Source organism: Gopherus evgoodei, chromosome 3, assembly GCF_007399415.2.
Source record: "Gopherus evgoodei ecotype Sinaloan lineage chromosome 3, rGopEvg1_v1.p, whole genome shotgun sequence".
Taxonomy (NCBI): domain Eukaryota; kingdom Metazoa; phylum Chordata; order Testudines; family Testudinidae; genus Gopherus; species Gopherus evgoodei.
The window spans coordinates 141,936,839-141,953,533 of record NC_044324.1 but is presented as its reverse complement, the minus strand read 5'-3'; positions in this window follow the sequence as shown (position 1 = coordinate 141,953,533).

The following is a 16,695-nucleotide window of genomic DNA, read 5'->3' as shown; positions in this document are numbered from 1 at the left end:
ATCATTAAGCTGCTGCTACGAAAAGTGGTGACTCTGGGAAACGTGCAGGTCATAGTGGATGGCTTTGCTGCAATGGGATTCCCTAACTCTGGGGGGTGATAGATGGAACCCATATCCCTATCTTGGCACCAGAGCACCAGGGCACCCAGTACATAAACCACAAGGGGTACTTTTCAATGGTGCTGCAAGCACTGGTGGATCACAAGGGATGTTTCACCAACATCCACGTGGGATGGCCAGGAAGGGTTCATGACGCTCACGTCTTCAGGAACACTACTCTGTTTAAACGGCTGCACCAAGGGAATTACTTCCCAGACCAGAAAATAACAGTTGGGGATGTTGAAATGCCTGTAGTTATCCTGGGTGACCCAGCCTACCCCTTGATGCCATGGCTCATGAAGCCATACACAGGCAGCCTGGACAGTAGTCAGGAGCTGTTCAATTACAGGCTGAGCAAGTGCAGAATGGTGGTAGAATGTGCATTTGGCCATTTAAAGGTGTGCTGGCGCACATTACTGACTCACTCAGACCTCAGCCAAACCAATGTCCCCACTGTTATTGCCGCTTGCTGTGTGCTCTACAATCTGTGTGAGAGTAACGGGGAGACCTTTATGGCAGGGTGGGCGGCTGAGGCAAATCAGCTGGCCGCTGATTACGCGCAGCAAGACACCAGGGTGATTAGAAGAGCACACCATGAAGCGGTGCGCATCAGAGAAGCTTTGAAAATGAGTTTCATCACAGGCCAGGGTACGGTGTGACTGTTGTGTTTGTTTCCCTTTGATGAATCCCTCCTTGATTAACTCATTCCCTGTAAGCAACCCACCCTCCCCCTTCAATTACAGCTTGCTTAAGGAAATAAAGTTACTATCATTTAAAAATCATGTATTCTTTACTAAAAAGTCATTATAAAAAGAGGGAGAGAATTGACAAAGTATCCTGGGTGTGGTTTGGGAGGAGGATAGGAGGGAAGGAAAAGGCCACTAAAAATATTTCAAAGTAATGACAGCCTTTTGGTTGGGCTGTCCACGGGGGTGGCGTGGGCAGGTGCACAAAGCCTTCCTCCATGCGTTCTTACATCTGGGTGAGGAAGATATGGAACATGGTGAGTGGTGAGGGTGGTTACGCAGAGGCTGCAGCGGCACTCTGTGACCCTGCTGCTGTTCCTGAAGCTCCACCAGACGTCGGAGGATGTCAGTTTGATCATGCAGCAGCCCCAGCGTTGCATCCCGCCACTGCATATCTTCCTGCCTACACCTCTGATCTTCCTGGTGCGACCTCTCATCTCGAGCGTCCCTCCTGTCCTCACGTTCACTGGCATCTTTCCTGTAATTTGATACCACGTCCTTCCACTGATTCAGATGAGCTCTTTCATTGCGGGTTACTTCCATGATTTCCGAGAACATTTCGTCTCACGTCTTTTTTTTCCTCTGCCTTATCTGAGACAGCCTTCAGGATGGAGTAGGGAGGCTTGAAAAATTTGCAGCTGCATGAGGGAGGTAAAAAAGAGAGAGAAGTATTTCAAAAGATACATTTTACAGAACAATGGTTATACTCTTTCACAATGAACAACACTATTCACCTTACATAGCACATGTGATTTCACTACAAGGTCGCATTTTGCATCTTAATATTGAGTGCCTGCGGCTCTGGTGTTAGAGATCTCACAGACGCAGGTCCGGGCATCAGAATTCAGCTTGCATGCGGCCATGGTAAGCCACTGTCTTTCGGCTTCTGCAGTCTTCATATACACAGCGCCCTCTTTTCCCAAATACCAAACAAAGCCTGTTCAGTGCTGCTTCTTTCCTATTAACATGCAGCAGCAGAAAGCACCCCTCCATCCAATTCTCTGGGATGATCGCTGTACCCCTCCCCCCACCGCGTGGCTGGTATCATGGAAGATCACTGCTAATCACCCCCCTTCTTCCCCCACCGCATGGCTGGTAGCAGGGAAGATCCCTGCTAGCCAAACGCGAAAAAGCTCAGCGCCATTACATCCCCCCCGTCCACTCCCCCCGCTTGGCTACCTGCAAGGAAAGATTTCTTTTAAGCAACAGGCAAACAGGCCAGTAGGAATGGCCATCTCTGTCCCCTTAATTAAATTCCTGAATTTCAACCAGGTTACCATGAACGATATCACTCTCCCGAGGATAACACAGCAAGATAAAGAACAGATGTTGCTTGAATGCCAGCAATCACCAGGACCATACGCAGTTAGGCTTTGTCATGCAATCATACCAGATTACTTGCTACATGCATGGCGTGGTCAAGTGTCCTACCATGGTGAACGGAATAAGGCTGCCTTGCCCAGAAACCTTCTGCAAAGGCTTTTGGAGTACCTCCAGGAACGCTTCATGGAGATGTCCCTGGAGGATTTCCGCTCCATCCCCAGACATGTTAACAATAACTGTACTCGCCGCGAATGCATCCCAAGTCCTCAGGGCAAATCAATCATTAAAAAACGCTTGCTTTTAAACCATGTTTTATATTTACAAAGGTACACTCACCAGAGGTCACTTCCATGGCTTCATTGTCTGGGCTACTGGCTTGGGAGGGCTGGGAGGGTAATTCCATCTGGGTGAGAAAAAGCTCCTAGCTGTTGGGGAGAACGGAGTGCTGTGTGCTCTCTGCAAGCTCGTCCTCCTCTTCCTCCTCCTCATCTTCCCTGTCCGCAGAATCCTCAGCCATGGCTGAGATTATCACCCCCACCTCGGAATCCATGGACAGGGGTGGGGTAGTGGTGGCGGACCCCCCTAGAATTGCATGCAGCTCAGCGTAGAAGCGGCATGTTTTCTTCCCTGCCTTGGACCTTCCATTTGCTTCTTTGGTTTTCTGGTGGGCTTGTCTGAGCTCCTTAACTTTCACTCTGCACTGCACTGAGTCCCTGGTGTGGCCTTTCTCCATCATAGCCTTGGAAATTTTTTCAAATGTTTTTTCATTTCGTCTTTTGGAACAGAGTTCTGTTAGCACTGAATCCTCTCCCCATATAGCGATCAGATCCAGTGCGGTCCATGCTGGAGCTCTTTTTCGATTCTCAGGAGACTGCAATGCTACCTGTGCTGATGAGCTCTGCATGGTCACCTGTGCTGATCAGCTCTCCATGCTGGCCAAACAGGAAATGAAATTCAAAAGTTCGCGGGGCTTTTCCTGTCTACCTGGCCGATGCATCCGAGTTCAGATTGCTGTCCAGAGCGGTCACAGTGGTGCTCTGTGGGATACCACTCGGAGGCCAATACTGTCGATTTGCAGCCACACTAACCCTAATCTGATATGGTAATACCGATTTCAGCACTACTCCTCTTGTCAGGGAGGAGTACAGAAACTGGTTTAAAGAGCCCTTTATATCGATTTAAAGGGCCTCATGGTATGGACGGGTGCAGCATTAAATCGGTTTAACTCTGCTAAAATCGGTATAAATGCGTAGTGTAGATCAGGCCAGAGATGCAACCAATTGATCAGATGAGGAGCAAACTATTCCTGGGCGAAAGATGAACAGTAGTTAGTGCTTCTGTCCCCGTTGCATTTAAATGAATGGAACTGAGAGTATGGTTTGTATCTCTCCTTGTAACCAGCTCTCTTCCTCTATTTCTGGCAGTTGTCTTCCAAGTGTGTTTCCCAAAACATTAGCTAGCAGCAGGGAGAAGGTAATGAAAAATCTTTAACTGGAATAATGTAAACTGCAAGGCATTATCCAGACCTGCCCTAATTCTTATTGCTTCCTTAGGGGTCGAAGCAGACTCCCTCACTGGGAATTAATTTGGCAACAATATTTTACAGTCTGTCCTTTCATGGGGATGGAGATAAATTGTGCTGTGTGTTACTCTCTCCTTTGGAAGAAGGATATTTGTGTATGCTTGTTTCCATGAGGCATTTGTACTAGAGTGGGATTGAAATTTTGTGCTTAAAAAGTTCCTTTCCTCCCACATGGCTTTTTAAAAATATATTTTTAATATAAAAATTGCCAGTATTAACATTTTCCAGAAATAGTGATTTTCACTGTACTGAATTTTTTCCCAAAATAATTTTTGAAATTTTTCATTTATCAAAAACCTAATTTTCAGTAAGAAAATACAGTTGTTGGAAAAATGTTAAATTATTTTAAAAATATGGAAAAATACAATTTTTTGTAGAAAATATAGAGAAATTTGAAAAAACTAGAAAAGGAGACAGTCAAATCCTGCAAAATGTAAGCAGCTTCAAAAATTTCAAATATTTCTATGAAATAATTTTTTAATTTATCATCTCTAATTCTTACTCGTCAGTTTAAGTCATCCACATTTAGGATGTTTTCAAAACTTTGTACTCTGCTCAGTAATAAGTTAGAGAAAGAATGGTAGCTGGCAAGTGCAGCAAAAATCAAGTGTATATGTTTATTTTTTAAGAAGAGAAATGGGGATAATTTACAAGAAATAAAGAGCTTTAAGGAAATGAAATTATGGTGACCACGGTTAAAGGCATGGATGAGATACTGAAAACAATGAAGAAGACAAGTAACCCATGACTCCTAAAGCTGAGCATGTTCCTGATGCCATCAATATACAGGGACATATGCACAGAATTAGGTTAGCTTCTGCTCCATTAACAGGAGCAAAAGCTAACCCTAACCCTAACCCTTCCTAACAGGGAACACTGCATGTTTCCCAAGTGGTTGGGAGAACAATATTCCTACCCTTTCAAACTTCTCAGAATAGATAAAACACCATACTTTAAAAAAAAAAAAGACAATTCAAATTACTTTTTAAAGAGAATTTAGAGTTTGTGAAAGAAGCCCCATTGATAACTCTGACTAAGCCCACCTTAATTTAGAGAACAGGGACAGAATAGGCAGCAGCAGTAAAAGTTTCTCTACTCTGCCCTGCTCTGCCATTATGCCTCAAGCCTAACCCTTAGGGACCATCACTTTCCTCACTCAGTGCTTGGCTTTTCTCCTCATTCTGTGGAGAAGGTTGTCAGTTCTGACAGTGATTTTGGTTATGTGGAGACTTTTCCTCTAAGGTCTGGACTGAAGTAATCAACTCATTTAAATAGGCCATCAGACAAACAGCTTTCAGTGTTTACCACATTGAGACTCTTGAATCAGTGACCTAGATGTGAAAGACTAATCCCATGACCCCAACTTGACTTTTAAAAAACATGAAGAAAGCTTCCGAGTTAATTTTTTTTATATCTATATATATTCCCAGCTTTTAGATGATCATTGACACAGAGCCTTCAGGGTCTAGTTCAGATGTGCTTGTCAAACAGGTACTCCCCTATGCCATCCTGGGATACTCCCAGGTGCTTCAGCTTCCTGAAGTAATCTCCCTACTACTTGCTGGCCTTCACTTGCTCATCCAGGCATTTAAACTCCAGGAAATCACACAGCTGGAGGTAATTCTCTGTAGTCAGTTCATGCAAGTCCAGTAGGGCCCGGTTCATAGTCTTCTCCAATGGCAGGGCCTCCAGCCTGCTCCCTCACTCATACCGCTCTGACTTCTTGCACACCCCTTGCATGTTCTGCTATGGCTCTGGGGCTACCTTTTCAGGAACCTGGTCATGTGCCTAAGTAATGGTGTATATAAAGAGAAAGATAACTGGCATACAATGTCAGGTTCACCATATGATTTATGGCAGCCTTGCACTCTGCATGGAGTTCTAGTGTACTTGGGACTTCACTTTAGTATATATAAGATTTAGCAGTAAAAGAGCAATAAGAATCTCTAGACCAGGCTGTGTTCAAATATTGCTGAAGCAAGAATACAACCCACCAGTGTTTCTCTGAGTAACCAGAGGGATAGAGCTTCTGATGAGGTGCAGTGTGTCAGAAAGCCCTAGAAGCACCTGTTCAGAATCTAGAGATCAGGTCTAATAGGAAATAAGGAGACCCCAAAGACATGACTGGGATGTAGAGTACTAGAAGCTCAGAGAAACAGACTGGTGCTTGCCCATGCTATCTTTAGGAAAGAGCCCAACAGGCAGAATTCATTTGTTCACATTCTGAGGGCCTTCACGGGTTTTGAATATTAAGGCCCAGAATCCAGTCTCACATAAGCTGCTGAAAGGATGTTTAGCAGCAACTGGAAGAGGTAAAGAGTGCTGCAAGAACTGAGTTTGCTTGTAACAAAGTCTGAACCGAGCCACTCACATATCAATGTGGAGCTCTCTGAAGAGGATATGAAAATGAACAAGCTGCTTAATGCAGAAGAGATTAGAAAGTATGAGGGGGCATGCAAGTGAGACTGCTTAAGGAATATGGTAACAATTGCATACTTACTGCTATCTTTAAATAGATGTATTCCATCCATAGGTCTATTCAAGAAGGATTTTAACTACTATGAACTATTATTCTATTTATGTTGTTGCTGTTTATTTTGACCTGATCTAGGAATATTAATGGACTTATGTATTTAATATATTTAAAAATTGTTAAGAGTGCCCCAAACACTGGATGGGAGCTCTTTGGGGGCTTGTAAAAATCCAAACAAACTGGAACCAAGCAAGTAAATTTTAAAATGTTTAGTGGCATGTATTATCTCTGGCAGGAGGTATACGCCAGGATGTGGAGCTGCATGAGAAAGTTAGTATATAGAGAGTAAAATAAGCAGTACAAAAATAAAACAAAGCACACAAATGGCACAGTATGTGATCTGATACACAGTAATTTAAACCCACTTAGCTAAAAAATAAACCTTTACTAAAGAATGAAACTTTCACCGCAAGGTGCATAGTGTACAATAGCTGAAAAAGTGCATGCAGCTTGATCAGTGAAGCATATAGGAGAAATGCTTTTAAGCAATTCAGGCATTGATGCATGCAACTTCCTCTGAAAATGTGTGATTTGATATCTTGATAATACTTTGTCAGTAAATAATGTCATGTACTCTGTTGAGTATGTAATTTGATCCCTATTAGCAATAGAACTCAATCACTATGAACACAGAGTTTCAGATAAGTAGGGTGCTCTTTACTCTCACATCTCCTGAATTTGCTGCAGCAAACTCTGTGCTGGAAAATTATAAATTTGCATGTCTCTTCCTTGAGGGAATGTTGAAGAGGGGTAATTAACTTTTATCTGAAGTAGTAAAAATGCATAAGCAGCTCAGAAGCTGGCACAAATCTTATTTGAAATAGCACTCCATGCTTTCTACTTAAGGACTTGGTTTTCAAAGTGGGCTAAGTTAGCTTTTTGGAGATTCTGCATCTATGCACAACCACCCTAGATCCCAAATGGTTAAGAAACAAACATTTGGACAACAAGGGTATTGTCTACACTACGAGATTATTCCGATTTTACATAAACCGGTTTTGTAAAACAGATTGTATAAAGTTGAGTGCACGCGGCCACACTAAGCACATTAATTCGGCGGTGTCCGTCCATGGTCCGAGGCTAGCGTCGATTTCTGGAGCGTTGCACTGTGGGTAGCTATTCCGTAGCTATCCCATAGTTCCCGCCGTCTCCCCTGCCTCTTGGAATTCTGGGTTGAGATCCCAGTGCCTGATGGGGCAAAAATAATTGTCGTGGGTGGTTCTGGGTAAATGTCGTCAGTCATTTCTTCCTCCGTGAAAGCAACGGCAGACAATCATTTTGAGCCCTTTTTCCCTGGATTGCCCTGGCAGATGCCATAGCACGGCAACCATGGAGCCCGTTCAGCTTTTTTTTTTTTTTTTTTTTAAACTGTCACCGTATGTGTACTGGATGCGCTGACAGAGGTGATACTGCATGGCTACGTAGCAGCATTCATTTGCCTTTGCATGACAGCAGAGACGGTTATCAGTCATTCTGTACCGTCTGCTGCGCCATTTGAGATGACGGTTATCTGTTGTTTTGTAGCGTCTGCTGCTGTCATGGGTGCCCCTGGCCGAGGTCGGCCAGGGGTGCAAAGACAAAAATGGGAATAACTCCCCGAGTCAATCCCTCCTTTATGGTATCTAAAATAGAGTCAGTCCTGCCTAGAATATGGGGCAAGTGTACTAGAGAACCAGTGTATCAGAGAACCAGAGAGCACAGCTACTCCGTGTCAGATCCCGCAGAAATGATGAGCTGCATGCCATTCACAAGGGGTGCCCCTGCAACAACCCCATCCGTTGCTTCCCTCCTCCCCCAACCTTCCTGGGCTACCTTGGCAGTGTCCCCCCCCATTTGTGTGATGAAGTAATAAAGAATGCAGGAATAAGAATCACTGACTTGTTAGTGAGATAAAATGAGGGGGAGGCAGCCTCCAACTGCAATTAGTCCAGGCAGGACATTAAGCATGTAGGGGAGAGGAGCCCAGCATCCCACTGCTATGATAGTCCGGGCAGTACAGAATCTTTTCTTTACACATGAAAGGGAGGACACTGATGGAGCTCAGCCCCCAGTTGCTATGATGAAGACAGTTACCAGCCGTTCTGTACTATCTACTGGGAATGACCAGGAGTCATTCGTATTTTTACCCCGGCGCCCCCAGCCGGCCTCACTTGAGGCCAGCCAGGAGCACTCAGCAGATAGCAAGCATATTGTACTGTCTGTCACCGGGGAGGGAAGAGGAGTGGATACTGCTCTTTACGGCTGCAGCATCATGTCTACCAGCAGCATTCAATAGACATATGGTGACACTGAAAAAAGTCAAGAAACGATTTTTTTCCTTTTTCTTTCACGGGAGGGGAGGGGGTAAATTGACGAGCTATACCCTGAACCACCCGGACAATGTGTTTGACCCTACAAGCATTGGGAGCTCAGCCAAGAATGCAAATACTTTTCGGAGACTGTTGGGGACTGTGGGATAGCTGGAGTCCTCAGGACACCCTCCCTCCCTTCATGAGTGTCCATTTGATTCTTTGGCTTTCCGTTACGCTTGTCACACAGCACTGTGCTGTGGACTCCGTATCATAGCCTGGAGATTTTTTTCAAATGCTTTGGCATTTCGTCTTCTGTAACGGAGCTCTGATAGAACGGATTTGTCTTCCCATATAGTGATCAGATTCAGTATCTCCCGTACGGTCCATGCTGGAGCTCTTTTTGGATTTGGGACTGCATTGCCACTCGTGCTGATCAGAGCTCCACGTTGGGCAAACAGGAAATGAAATTCAAAAGTTCGCAGGGCTTTTCCTGTCTACCTGGCCAGTGCATCCGAGTTCAGATTGCTTTCCAGAGCGGTCACAGTGGTGCACTGTGGGATACCGCCCAGAGGCCAATACCGTCAATTTGCAGCCACACTAACCCTAATCCGATATGGTAATACCAATTTTAGCACTACTCCTCTCATTGAGGAGGAGTACAGAAACCAATTTAAAGAGCCCTTTATATCAATATAAAGGGCCTCATTGTGTGGACGGGTACAGCATTAAATGGTTTAACGCTGCTAAAATCGATTTAAACGCGTAGTGTAGACCAGGCCCAAGAATGCAATAGATCATTCGTAGGAGAGAAATGAATGGCTAAAAATCCTGTCTCTTTTATCTTAGTCTGCATTTCTTTACAATATGCATATAGATCATACTATTGCTTTGAGCAAGGATGGATAAGGCAGCAAAAGCAACACTAGCACAGGTTAAACACAGGTAATCCTAGTGCAAAAATCTCCAGCTAAACTGCTCGCCCTAAAAACTGTACCTTGATTGCTGTGAAAAATTAGTTGTCGTAAACTCCACCAGTTAGCAAAACATCACTTAATCTAAAACTACTAGAATTGGATGAGCAAACAATTTCTGGTTCAAGTAACATAAAAATCAGAATGCTGTCTACTGACTGAAACCAGTGCATTACTAGGTTCAGTCTCCCATAAACTCTGGACTGTTTCATATTTTAAAAGATGCAATAAAGTTACCAGTTGTTCAAGCTACATAAGACACAAGAAAGATATGAGATAATCCTAAAGGACTAATTAAAAAGTGTAATATAAATGTCACATGGTCACAATTTGTCTGGAGTTGTTGTACAAAGGCCATGTCTACACTGGCAAGTTTCTGTGCAATAAAGCAGTGTAATTCCTGAGATGTACACACTCCCAAGCCACTCAGTGCGCGCAAACTGTTGCAGCACTGTAAAAATACCACCCCAACGAGAGGTACAGCTTTCTGTGCCAGGGCTACAGCGCTGTGGTGCCAGTGTAGATACCCTGGTCAATTACAGCGCTGTGATTGGCCTCCGGGAGGTATCCCACAATGCCTGTTCTTGCCTCTCTGTCATCATTTTGAACTCTGCTGTGAGATATCTTCCATAATGAACACAGCCTGTGGAAAATGTGGGGACAGTAATGATAAGCCCCCCCCAAAGTGCTGGCTGTGCCCAAGAGCCATGTGCCCAGTGTACAGTAGGATCCTAGAACACTGATTTCCCCAGCCCCTATGGTTGCTCACCATTTTGAGAGCCTTGTGGCTCATGTGCGCTTGCCTGGGGTCATCCAATTAGTGACAGGATGTGAATAGAGACTGTTTTAAATCACTGAATCAGTGGTCTGTGTGTTGCAAACAATACTGCTTCTGTAAAATGTTGCATTTTGGCTTCACATATATGACCTTGGGAGGCCAGCCTCCCTCTTTATTTATCAACCGCTAATCAGCTGTGCAGAATTAGAAAGCAGCCACGAAAAACGAAAGAGGACTTTCTGTGTGATGTCATGATGCACTCAACGGCTGAAAAACAAGAATTGAAGGAACGTTGGGACGGCGACAAGAGGGACCAAAAGGAGAATGTGACATGCCAGAACAAAGCCACGGAGCGGCTCTTAAACGTTATGGAGCACCAAGCAGACACGTTCGAGGTGCACAATCAGCTCCAAGCATTACAAGCACTGCGTTCCCGAGCATAGCAAAAAATATTAGTGGCTTTCAGCTTCAAATTGCTCCCTCAAAGCATCCCTGACCCTTATGGCCCCATGCTGCGCCTCTCTAATAGCCTTGGCCTTTGGCTGTTCAAATTAGCCTCCAGGCCTGAGTGAAGCTTTCACCCTTCCCTTCACAAATATTACGGAGCGTATAGCACTTGGCTATAAGCATAGGAATATTGTCATTGGCCAGGTTCAGCCTCCCATATAGGCAGCACCAGCGGGCCTTTAAACATCCAAAAAGCACACCCAACAGTCATTCTGCACTTGCTCAGCCTGTTGTTGAACCGCTCCTTGCTGCTGTCAAGGTTGTCCGTGTATGGCTTCATAAGTCACAGCATTAAGGGGTAAGCAGGGTCTCCTAGGATCAGAATGAGCGTTTTGACTCCCCCTACGGTGATTTTCTGATCCGGGAAGAAAGTCCCTGCTTGCAGCTTCCTGAACAGGCCAGTATTCTGAAAGATGTGTGCATCATGCACCTTTCCGGACCAGTCTGAGTTAATGTCTGTGAAATGCCCATGCTGATCCACTAGCACCTGGAGAACCATTGAGCAATACCCCTTCCAATTAATGTACTCGGTGGCTAGGTGATCTGGTGCCAGAATTGGAATGTGTTCCATCTATCATCCCTCCACAGTTAGGGAAGCCCATTTGTGCAAAGCCATCCACAATGTCATGCACATTGCCCAGAATCACGGTCTTTCAGAGCAGAATGTGATTAATGGCCCTGCACATTTCCGTCAACACAAGTCCAACTGTTGACTTTCCCACTCCAAACTGGTTAGTCACCAATCGGTAGCAGTCTGGAGTAGCCAGCTTCCAAAGTGCAATCACCACCCAGTTCGCCAACAGGACAGCGCTCATTCTCGTGTCCTTGCACCGCAGGGCTGGAGCAAGCTCATCACACTCTAACGAATGTAGCTTTCCTCAGCTGAAAGTTCTGCAGCCACTGTTCGTCATCCCAGACCTGCATGACGATGTATTCCCACCATTCAGTGCTTGTTTCCCAAGCACAAAAGCGGCGTTCCACTGTGGTCAGCACCTCTATGAATGCCACAAGCAATCTTGTGTCATAGCTACTACACGTGGTAAGATCAATGTCACATTCCTCTTGCCTTTGTAGTTTAAGGAATAACTCCACTGCCACTCGTGACGTGTTAGTGAGAGCGAGCAGCATATTAGTCAACAGTGTGGGATCCATTCCTGCAAACCAAAGAGGCAGGGTGTGCAGTACACAAACCGTTGAAAGATGGCACCAAATGCGGACAGAAGCACAAGGATTGCTGGGATGTGAAGTAATGCATCACGGGTCATTAGGACAGCATCCAGGATGCCCTACGACCCCCTCCGCCTTCCCACAACTCTTAGTGGCAGAAGAGGAAGAGATGCTCTGTGGGATAGCAGCCCAGAGTGCACTGCTCTGAATACTGATGCAAGTGCCGCAAGTGTGAACACACTATTGTGCAGGCAGCTGACAGTGTGAACATACAACAGCCGTTTCCCTTCAGCACTCTCTGAGCAGTGATGTAACTGCTGGCGATGTAACTCTGCCAGTGCAGACATACCCAAAGATGGAGACAAAGGTGACCTTTAGTAATTTGGACAGGCATGTGAAAAAATTTGCCACTTTCCCCCTTCCCACAAAAAGCTCATTCAAGTCAATTATGCCTTCATTGTGTCCAGGACTGCTATAAGGAATTTGAGGAATGTCAGGGAGATGATTCTGAAACAGAGCTAACTCATTTTAAATAAGGTGTGTGAGCATGGGGAGGGATGGAAAATCTCTATTCCCCCCCTCCACCCACCCACCCAATTCCTCAGAAGTTGAGCCCAGCTGCTTGTTCTTTTCAAATCCAGCAATTGCCTTATATCAATTTATGTTTTCAAGGTCCTTCACAATAAAGGGTAGACTTTTTAAGTGAGATTCTCCTCCTTTACATTTTTTGGTCCTCCAAGTGGGTGTGGGAGTAAAGGCTCTCTCTGATAAGTTTAATTTTTGTTATTTAGGTGATGAATTGTCCTAAATGCCCACCTTCCTTTCCTTCTACTCCTTAGTCTCACACAAAAGACATTTTTGAGCTTCTATAGCACTGTTACAAGCTGCACTTTGGAAGTATTTATTATACAGGGCATGCTCCTGCTTCCTCCACTGAAGTCTATGACAGTTTAGGCATCAAATTCCATGGGAGTAGTATCGCACCCTTTATCTTTTTTGGATTACCTGCTTATTACCCCTTCACAATTTAAGTGGAATCTAGTCAGACATTCATCAGACAGGTTGGTGCCTTCAGAAAACTGGGGCGGGAGGAGATCAGTAATGATTTTTTCCAGCCATTCCTTCCTCAATCTGTGCATAAAATATTTGTTGAACTATTTTGAAAACCAGACATCTGTAAAAAACAAACCCATGACGTTTACAGGCAATTTGTGAACAGGAAATCCAACAGACATTGTTTCACCAAATAAGTCAACCAGCTCTGCTAATTATCACAGCTATTTGACTGCAGATGAGGCTTTTACTGAAGCTCTTCCTTTTCCTTGTATTAAAGTCTTGTTGTTGAATGTGTGACATTGCTATGACAACAAGCTTGATGGCATAAGCAGAGGATCATAAATTCACTGCAGACAGCAGAACAAGAAGCCAAGCAGAGAGGAGGCAACATTTAAAAAAACGCCAAAAACAAATATTTGAAACCAGCAAAGATAATGCAAAGCTATTGGCCAAGGAAATGTGCCTGAATTATACTTGCTGTAGGCCTGAATATAATATGCATTATTACTTTCACTGTTTGAAAATAGAAGTCATATCTTCCAATCACAAAATAACACTTATGAAACAGAGTTATAGAAATATCTTTCACAGCTGAATTGTCCAAGAATGTTACAGGCTTGAGAGAGACTGTTTCTACTGGATGAGGCCACAGCACATAATTATTGTTTTGTAAAGTAGATGCCTACACAGAAGGAATCTTATCTTTACACCTCCTATGAAAGATTGTTGCATATTTATGATCAAGAAATGGAATAAAGTTATGCATATTTATAACTTCTTGTAGTTGTAAAAACACTAGCCCTCTGACAAATTTTGCTTTAGCTTCTTTAACTGAAGCAAACTGAACTTGGTGAGCAAGATGAGTTATTTCAGTCAGTCAGTCAATCTTGGCTCCTCTCCAATATGTTAAAAAAAATAATAAATCAGAGCTAACGTGTAGCATGATGGGTTAGACTTTGGCAGGGCATATTCATGTCGTTAATTAAACTGTCATATAGGTGCTTGCAATGATACAGTTTTAGATCCTGTCTCACCACAAGCAATAAGACACCTTCATAATGAAGGCCATTTCAGGACTTTCTTTTGAAGAACCTACTGAGTCCACAAAGCTATCAGGCAGAAACAGTTGGAAAGGGATTAGAAAAGTTGTCTTGAAGTCCTTTTCTTTTCCTGGAGAATCGTAAAGAATATAATGGAAAACTCAGTTCTGCAGAATTTTATCTCAGACTTGAAGACACTGGTAGGAAAAGGTATTTAAAAATGGTTTTGAATGGAGAGAAAAATTAAAAACTTGACTTACAAAAATTCAGTTTGGCTTTCCCCTTAAAAAGATCAGGAATGACAAGCTTATTGTTACTTGGTTTTGCCTGAGGATGTAGATGCCACAGCTATGCATTGGGAGCTCTCAGCCTTTACTTGAAGGGAGGACAACTTGTTTCTTACGGCTCATGCAGGATGCTGAATTTTACTCTAGTCTACCAAATTGTAACATGGGATGGAATTTGTTTTATCGTTTTGCTTTTTTAGCAAAGCCATTAGGAACATTAAAACACTGAGGCTGTATAGGGCAGCACAGGAGTCAGGAAATACTAATCTTGTGCAGGGCAACCTTAACTCTGTTCTTGTGAGTATGCATTACACTAATTACTAGATCACATGCTATTTTTTTGCAAGAGCCCTGACTCATTTAGTGCACGTCACTTCTCTGTGGCCTATTCACTAATCCCCTGGATTTGTGCCTTAATTTTGTTCATAATCTAGTGCAATTACCATGGTGGAAATCTGAATTTTACACTGGTGAAACTGATTTGGAGAAGATGGAAGAGATGGTGAATGTAAGGTCAGGATACCCTCTTTGAATTGTGAAGATAAAAATAAGTACTGAACAGCTGCCTCATCCACTGTGCATCATCCAGCCTGCATGTGAAATGAGACTAGATCCTGTGTAAAAAAAAATAGTATGTGAGTATATATAATTAAGAACGGTTAGAATACATACTCACCGGGGCAGGAAGAGTTGCTCAACCAACCTTAGCTTTGGCATTTCCTGACATCTGAGTGCTGAGCTACACTATGCAACCTTAATGTTCTTAGTTTTTTGTGGTATGCAATATTTAGAATGCTAAGGGGGAGAGATGTACAAGTGCAGATTGTTTCCTGAAATACAGAATAATTTAGAGACTTGTCTGAGTTTTGTCAGGCTTCTTCTAATATTTATTCCTCCCCCTCTCATTGACTACTACTGCTCCTTTGGAATCCAGGCTGTTCTCGAAGTCTTAGCATTTCCAACAGTTCAAATTGAAGGCAGGACACCAGGAGATAAACATTTACATACCATAAGTACTGCAATAAAAATTTCTACACTGCACATACATAAGTTGTAAGAAGCTCATTGGTGGTATCAGTATTTTCCTTAGAGCTCTAATTATTTATGTATGCCATACATAAACACACACACTGCCTTCATATTCCCTTCACTATTACTATGTAGCTCCTTATTGGAAAATCCTTTAGAATACCTAATTAAAGTCAAATTCTACCCATTATAGAAACCTGGAAGTTGTGAAGAGGATTCACTCATGCATCATATTGCAGGGTTTGATTCTTACCTCCCATTTCTGTTCTGCTTGAGCAACCTCACAACTTACAATGATCCCTGAAGGAATTACTTTGTTAGTGTTTTAACAGGTGAGTAACATATAAGTTTTCATGTGAGTAGCAAGTACCAGATTCCCCAGAAAGCCAAATAAGCACATACTACCTAGGTTAAGTAAACAGTTCCTGAGCAATCTCATGTGTGCCTTGTCTGGAGTTATTCTGTAAGAATTGTTATGCCAAGATCTTTGGACCACTGATTATTTTCTTTAAATGATCTTTCTACAACTAAATTGTTCTTAGGTCAAGAATAAAAGTGCACTGGGTGCTGGTGGGCAGTATCAGAAAGACAGCTCTGGAGGTGAAGTACTCTTTCCAGAGATCAAGTACAGTACAAGTAGTAACAGCGCAATACCCCTTCCATACGCTCTTGTAGTGTGCCTCCACCATGAACTGGAAATAACTCTGGGGTAATAGATCAGTCAGTCTCCATGTTAACTCAGTATTTGGTCTCTCTGCCACAAGGTTACCAATTCCAATCAACTGCAGTCTGTGGTGCAGTGGTAGTTTCTGTGACTCAAGGACTCAAACAACCTACCAATTTCACATAGAGCACCATGCAACTTTCAGATTGTAACAACTTTTGGTCACTACCAACTAGGGTGGATAAAAATCAGTCTTTTTGATAACATGTTTTTTGAGGAAAAAACCTGTTATCTAAAGATAGTTTTAATTAAGATATATTATAGCTCAAAGATGTCTCATCATGGAATAGGGATTATAAATTCTAATTCTATAGTATGAGACAATATATTCATGTAATGTTTAAGAAAAAGTTTTGTAAAGGAGTTCCAAATAGTTCAAGGATTAGGGACCCAATCTCATGAGGTTCCAGGGGCTTCTGTATAGATATAGGTTAATCTTTCTATCTACCCAATGGGACTCAGTGCTCAGTCTAGAAGATATCATTAGAGACACTTAGTTTTGCAGTTCTCAAACTGTGGATGTGTATCTCCAGAGGTAACATGCTTGTTAACAACAAAAATG